The sequence below is a fragment of the Sycon ciliatum genome, chromosome 1 (assembly GCF_964019385.1).
Source record: "Sycon ciliatum chromosome 1, ocSycCili1.1, whole genome shotgun sequence".
Taxonomy (NCBI): domain Eukaryota; kingdom Metazoa; phylum Porifera; class Calcarea; order Leucosolenida; family Sycettidae; genus Sycon; species Sycon ciliatum.
Window position 1 is genome coordinate 96,018,818 of NC_088643.1, and position 7,472 is coordinate 96,026,289.

Consider the following 7,472-nt stretch of genomic DNA (forward strand, 5'->3'; position numbering starts at 1 on the left):
GAGGAGCTCCTGGAGCTCGGAACTTTTACTTGGAGTTGGACGGAGAACTTGGAAAGTGAAGTCGTGAATGTCCAATGCGGAAAGTCAAGCAGTATGAGGCTCAGAGCGGAGACGATTCAGGGTAGGTCTACCTCCTTGTCAGGAGATGACAGTGACTCCGAGGAGAGCGAGTTGGACGCCAGCGAAGGAACCGGAGTATACCGAGGATGAGATCATGCAGATGGCGAGTGCGGAGCAAGTTGGTGTAAATGCTGACGAAACTGCAGCGGCTGCTGCCGACACTGACCCTGCTGCTTGCTTAGAGGACTGCTGGCCACCTGCCGATCGCGTTGGCAATACGTCCTGCTATGAATGTGGCAAATGCGTCGTTCAATTATTGCGGAACGACTGCATTTGCTGCAAAGATGTTCCGGAATCGGCAGCCGCGGATTGGTTACTGAGTCTGGCTGCATTACTTGCACCTCACAGTTCGAGGAAGGCTGCAGCAACCAGCACGCACTGTACATTGTACTGCGTGGCTATTTGGGCAAGATCCATCAGCAGGCCGGATCGAAGCCATCTGAGTTTGGAAACCGGTACGTGCTAATAGTGTAATATTGTCGTCGATTTTGCATCGGAGAACTGTATTTTCTCATCAAAATTTTAAAAATACTGTTCCATGGTGCAAAAATATAACCAGGATATTGGCTTGTATACTTCTTCAAAAATTTGTTGTTGTAGTGTGCTGCTGTTGCACTGAAATGTACGTTGACATGTGAGACTAACAGCAGGAAGATCTACTCCCTTGTTCCCCAAAGCAGCTCGCACCGTTACGCAGCATACCGACAATACATATGGCTGATGTTCGGAAAACTTGGCCAAGGAGTCCGGTGGAACACCTGCATAATGGACAAACGGCAAAGCAATCATAAGCTGTCACTATTTGTAGTCAGCCAGGTGCTTGCACGTGTGTGTGTGTGTGTGTGTGTGTGTGTGTGTGTAGCTGTATGGTGTAGACCAGGCTGAATTGTGACGGTCAATTCTTCAGCCTTGCAAGCTGTTGAATGGTGCAATTCCAGCACAAGTTGCTATGGCTTCTGCCGTAGCATTGCCATCATTGCCTCCGGCGATTGGCGTCAAAGGTGTGTGTGTGTGTGTGTGTGTGTGTGTGTGCGCGCGCGCACGCCCGCACGTGTGTGTGTTTATAGCAAAAGAATAGTCATGAAAATGTACTGCCAGTGTTGCAAGCATATGTACGTGTGGATTTGATCTACACAGTGGGTACCATAACATCAGCTCTAAATTTCCCGTGTGCTGACGGGGGTCTGTGTGCACGCATCAGCAGATATCATGCCATCGTCTGGACTCAATGCGCATGCAACTGGAGACCGAAAAGCTGCGGCATACGGCTCAGAATAGGCTTGAGCTAGGATCATACTCGCAAAATACACGCAGATAACAGTGACAATGCAACACAATAAAGACTTTCTTGGAATTGAAACTTACCAAGCAGAGGACAGAGCTAGTGACCACTGTATGCCTTTTCACGACATGTAAAACTTGAATTGAAATAAAACAAAAATATATTGCACGATCTTCTGTCTTCATTCAGTACCTTGCAATCAACTAGTGTTGAAACGAATAATCGAATAATCGAATAATTTAGAATATTCGTGGGGTGAACGAATAATCGAATAGTCGAAGGAATTATCAGAAATCGAAAAAAAAAAAAAAAAAAAAAAAAAAAAGATCTATGCTCAGTGCTGACCCTACTGATATTTGCACTGCGTAGATCTGCTCGCAGTATTTCTTCTCAATCTCTTCTCCTCTAAGTTTTAATCACCTATCGGTATCTAGTAATACTTCTGTTCTTTCCTTACGAGGGAAACATGGATGCAGTAAAGATCCAATTACGCTCGACCAAGACCCTATGCGATATGCAGAGCTGGATCAGGCGTTGCACACTCTGGGGGGGGGGGGGGGGGGGGTATGTACTCTTGGCGGTACATGTTATCCGGTTTTGCACCTCCACATAAGTCATAACAAAATCCGATAATCAGCAAAAAAAATTTTTTTAAACTACTAAGGGTGCGTTTGGTTGGTACGATCTAGAACAGGATCGAACAGCTGGTGCACATGGAGCAGCCTCATGCCAACCAAACGCCACTCCAGAAACAGAGCACATTTTTGTGGAAAAATGTGCCAAACTTGGTGCATTCTTCAAAATGTGTATGGATCACCATGGTCACTTTGTACGGTACGACGAGTCCAACCCAAAAGCGTATGCCTAGCGCCTGTGATCATTTGGGAACAAAATCGATGTTCCCGCCAGGTTTCACTGTGAAAAAGTGAAACTGCTCGGTCTGCTCCGGCCTCGAGGCCGGAGCAAGCAGAACATGTTCTGGCCGACCCAGAACAGGTGCAGTCCCAACCAAACGCGCTGTTCTGGTGAATCCTGTTCTAGTTCGTACCAACCAAACGCGCCCTTAAAAAGTGTTGAAAAATGCCATCATGCGTACGATAGAATATAGAATATTCGTTCGATGGAGGGCGAAATTGTTCGATAGATTATTCGTTCGAAGAATCCGTGTTCGGTTTAAACACTACAATCAACACACTGCAAACAGCTTTGTACCGGTATCTGTAAATAATTTTCTCTACAAGTATACGATGTACTCAACACAGTGGGTGAAACTGCCCTCTCCAACTCGCGATGTACAGACAAAATTTCAACACGCTCTCAAAGCACGAAATCACCAGAACCATTCACTCACCTCTTCTCTCTCCTGCCTCTCCTGATACTGCGACATCCTTCGCTTCGCTGGGGGACGCCTGTCCGGGAAAATCGATGGCACAGCGTCTGCTTTCAGCTTTCGGCGGCACGTTTTGCCCATCTCTCCGTGCAAGTTCCTCTGGAAGGCATCTCCTCAAAATGTGCCGAACAAATTGCACAGCTCTCCTCAAACTTAGGTGGCAAATTCTCGCGGTGAATCGCTGCAACCCATTCCGCTCGGAGAGCTTTATCCCGCGGAATACGATGCACCGTGGTCCCAGGGGGCTTGCCAGACTGGTTAGAGCAGCCGACAGCACAGCAAACCGTCATCGTGGTTGAAACTGTTCAGGTCGCAAGAAAGAAACTCCACAAACGCCACTCTTTCTCGCTCACTGAAAAGCAAGCAGACCGGGAACCTCTATCTCTTTGACGTCACAGGGTGTGGAGGGGGTGTGCGCCGGCCGCATGACGTCATTTTGCATGACGTCATGGTAAATTTCAAATTCAAATATCTCCAGAACGGCGTATCGCACGGCGATGGGACCTTCACCACCGAACTCAGCGCCTCGAAATCTACAAACTGTGAAATTTTGATTTTAGGGTGAACTTCCCCTTAAGTTTAAGAGGTCATCGATCCAGGGGAGCACCTTTGGATCAGCAGCTGGAGTGCCCCTCAGCTCTAGTGAATGCTGAGTGTCGTCTGGGTTAACCCTCACCTCTTTTGATCTTGTTATATGGCTGTATTGTTTTCGCTATTAGTTAGTTTTCTTTGTTATGATTTCTTTTTTTTCTTTTTCTTTTTTACCAGGCGTGGGCCCCTGAATTCATAGGTGCCAAACATTCTTTTTTCTTTAGTTTTCTTTGTTAACATGATTTCTTTTTTTCTTTTTCTTTTTACCAGGCGTGGGCCATCCCCTGAATTCATAGGTGCCAGACATTCTTTTTCTTTCTTTTTCTTTTTACCAGGCGTGGGCCATCCCCTGAATTCATAGGTGCCAACTCGTAAAAAAAAAAAAAAAGCCACGTGTTGATCATGAGTGTACGCATTTCCCTTTTCGCATACGCACATGTGTATACTAAAATAATAACTCAAGATCGCGGCCCCTTTGGCGCTACATATTGCTTGACATGTGCAAAATATCTCCGAATTCTTCGAGACCCGTTCTTTGATTATACATGTAATCAGAGTATGTCGAGTGGACTTGGGGCCTCCGATTGCGAGTGTAGTATCCCTGCCTGGCTAATACGGAAGTAATACGGAAGCAATACGGATCGACCTTATGTATATTAATTTTAGTGTATCTCCGCATATAAGCGTACGGCGTCTGCTGCATAAAAGCAGCTGCGCTTTTTCTGTTTTGATTAGATTAGATTAGATTAGATTAGATAGCAATGAAAGCTAACTCGAAGAAGAAGGAGTCAACCTCTAGGTGAGCACCGGAGAGAAAGTTATTTATTTTGCCGCTTCTTCTTTCACTAATAATTATATCCCAGGTGTGTACCTGAGAGAAGAGAAGAATAAAACGAACTCTTGTTAATTGCACCGCGCCTACCACTCGGCTACCCATTACATTGGTGGCAGCGGTGGGATTCGAACCCACGCCTCCGGAGAGACTGGAGACTGCTTCCGTATTGGTCGGGCAGGGATACTTCAGTAGGACTGTTCAGCACCTGAGCGAACGCATCAAGCAACACTGTAACAGATTCACTGTTACTACTAACACTAGGAATAGGATACACTTATCACCTGCTATTATCACGCTGCTGCTGTTAGGTGTTATGTCCATCATTGCTTGTTCATGTATATAAGAATGCATTATGGCAAGGATCATTGCTTATTCCAAGAATGACTACTGAAGTTAGTTGGACTGTTACACTGGTAGCAAGAGGATGGTTTTTCTTTTCGTCATGTTCGGGCTATGCGCAGTGGCCGCATTAGTCGCCTACGGTATATTCGAGATTCAGAAGCGTCTGAATCACCTTATCGCACTCGGTCAGTGCGATGGATCAGATCAAACGCCAAGACGTGCTCAAGCTCCCAGCGGAGAGAGGCCACGCATGCGCCATGTTAAGTCTCCGCCTGTGTTTCGTGGAGATACAAGAGAGTTCAAGGAGTGGGCCTTCGCCATCGAACTCGCCATGAAGTCCCTGCAGCTGGACAACGCGGAGGAGCGCTTGAGCTACGCGGCGAGTTTTCTGGAGGGCAACGCTCGTCTTTGGTTTATCGCCTCTCAGGAGGCAAACACGCTGTTTTCCGACTGGCCAGACCTGAAGAGCAAGCTGGGAGAAGTGTACGGCCCGGTTTATGACAGGGAACAGGCGCGCATCGACTTATTCGCTCTTCACCAAGATGAGACTCTTGACGAATACATCAACAAATTTTCGCGGCTTAGCTTACAAGTTCCCGAGCTTGATGACCACTCCAGAGCTATCTTGTTCACGCGTGGGCTGGCTCAGGGCCTAAGCGGTGAGGTACTTAGGGAGCATCCGCAACATTTGGCCCAAGCCATACGAGCTGCGGTCTCAGCAGACCAGTCGATGCGGCTAGCCCAAGCAAGCTACGCCAAGGCAGTGCGCGCACCAGGGCATCAGAGGCGCCAGCCTGGACCCTGGTCAAGCCAACCAACACCATCCGGTGGGAGAGAAACCAGGGAGCCAGAGGGTCGTTCAAGGCTGTGTTTCACCTGCAGGAAACCCGGCCATATTGCCAGATTCTGTCCAGAAGGAGGGAGGAACGCCACAAGCAAGCCTTCTTTAAACGATGGACGCCAGTAAGGAAGGTTGGTTGGTTGGTTGGTATATTTTATTTTACTTCGCCAGAATGAACAGGCATTGCTGCCTTCTTGCCTGGACAAGTGGATTGTCCAAGCTCTCACAAAAAGACGAAGAAAGGAAAGAAATATTACATGAGAGTGTGAAGCATGCAATCTTATAAAATAAAAAATAAAAAATTTCCATGAGAGTGTGACGCATGCATGATGAGAGAGAAGAGATAGATTCGAGATAGAGATAGATAGATGGAGAGAGAGAGATAGATAGAGAGAGAGACTGCTTTATTGCCTGGACAAGTGAACTGTCCAAGCTCTTACAAAATGACCAACAACAACAGCAACGGCAACAACAACAGCGACAGCGACAACAACAACAGACCAACAACAACAGCAGCGGCAACACCACAGCAGCAGCAACAACAACAACAACAAGAGAGAGAGAGAGAGAGAGAGAGAGAGAGAGAGAGAGAGAGAGAGAGAAAGAGAGAGAGAGAGAGAGAGAGAGAGAGAGACGGCTTTACTACCTGGACAGGGAATTGTACAAGCTGTCACAAAATGACCAACAGCAACCGCAACAACAACGACGGCAGCAGCAGCAACAACAACAACAACAACAACAACAACAACAACAACAACAACAACAACAACAACAACAATAACAACAGAGAGAGAGATAGATAGATAGAGGGAGAGAGAGAGAGAGAGAGAGAGAGAGAGAGAGAGAGAGAGAGAGAGAGAGAGAGAGAGTGTGTGTGTGTGTCAGAGACACAGAGAGAGAGAGAGGGGGGGGGGGAGGAGAGATATGCGGATTGTTAAAATGGATTTCGACATGAAGTTAGGTACAGAGAATGTTAATATGGGTAAAGGCTGGGCAAGTCGAGAGCCGTGGCTAGAGCTTTAAATGTCTGCCAATCACCTTCCGTACGGACTGCAACTGGGAGAGCATTCCACAGAATGCTGCTAACAAACTGAATTGAACGACGTCCAGCAGGACCAGGGAGGAAAGGAACTCTCTCGAAGGGAGTGCGACTACTGGCGAACACGAGAGCACCCAGGAATAGGCCACGAATCAAAGTTCAGAACAAATCCAGCCCCTTAGCAAATGAGGAACCACGCCTCGAAGAGACCGAAATTCAAGCCTCGCCTGTCAAGCATTCGTCACCTGATACTGTTGGCCGGCCTAATGAAGTAACCGCCAGCACAGGGAGCATTTCCGCCGACAACGAACACGACCTAATGCGCGTCCAGGGCAAGATAAATGGACGTCGCGTTACCATGCTACTGGATTCTGGGTCAACCCACGACTTCATTTCAACTGACCTTGTCAAGAAGCACAACATCTCCACAACAACCGGTAGCGACGTCCTGAACGTCACACTTGCTGATGGATCGGTCCGCTCACAGCCTATTACGAAAACGGACAGCTTGAAGACCGTAGTCGGCGACTTTAGCGAGCACCAACAGTTCCTAGTATTCCCTATGACGCGGTATGACGTGATCCTCGGCAAACCATGGCTGACCCGGACGAACCCACAGATCAATTTTCGTACCAATGAAATCAAGCTGGAGGGTGGATCCATCATCTGTCAACCGAGTGAAAGTGATGGCACGGACAAATCCAACCCACCGATCGAGACGTTCCTCATCTCAGGGAAGCAGGCTAGGCATGCAATGAGAGGTGGCGCAGAAGGAATCCTAGCGTATGTGACAGCAGATCCGGACGAGCCACAGACGGTGGATAGTCCGGGTAGGGAGGATCAGAAGGATTTCAAGGACCTGCTGAAGGAGTTCGGGGACGTCTTTCCCGATGAGCTTCCAAACAAGCTGCCACCCAGAAGAGGCGCAGATCACGAGATAAAAACGGAAGAAGGAGCTAAACCGCCATCTCGTGCAGCATATCGTTTACCAAAACCAGAGATGGATGAGCTTCAAGCTCAGCTCACCGAGCT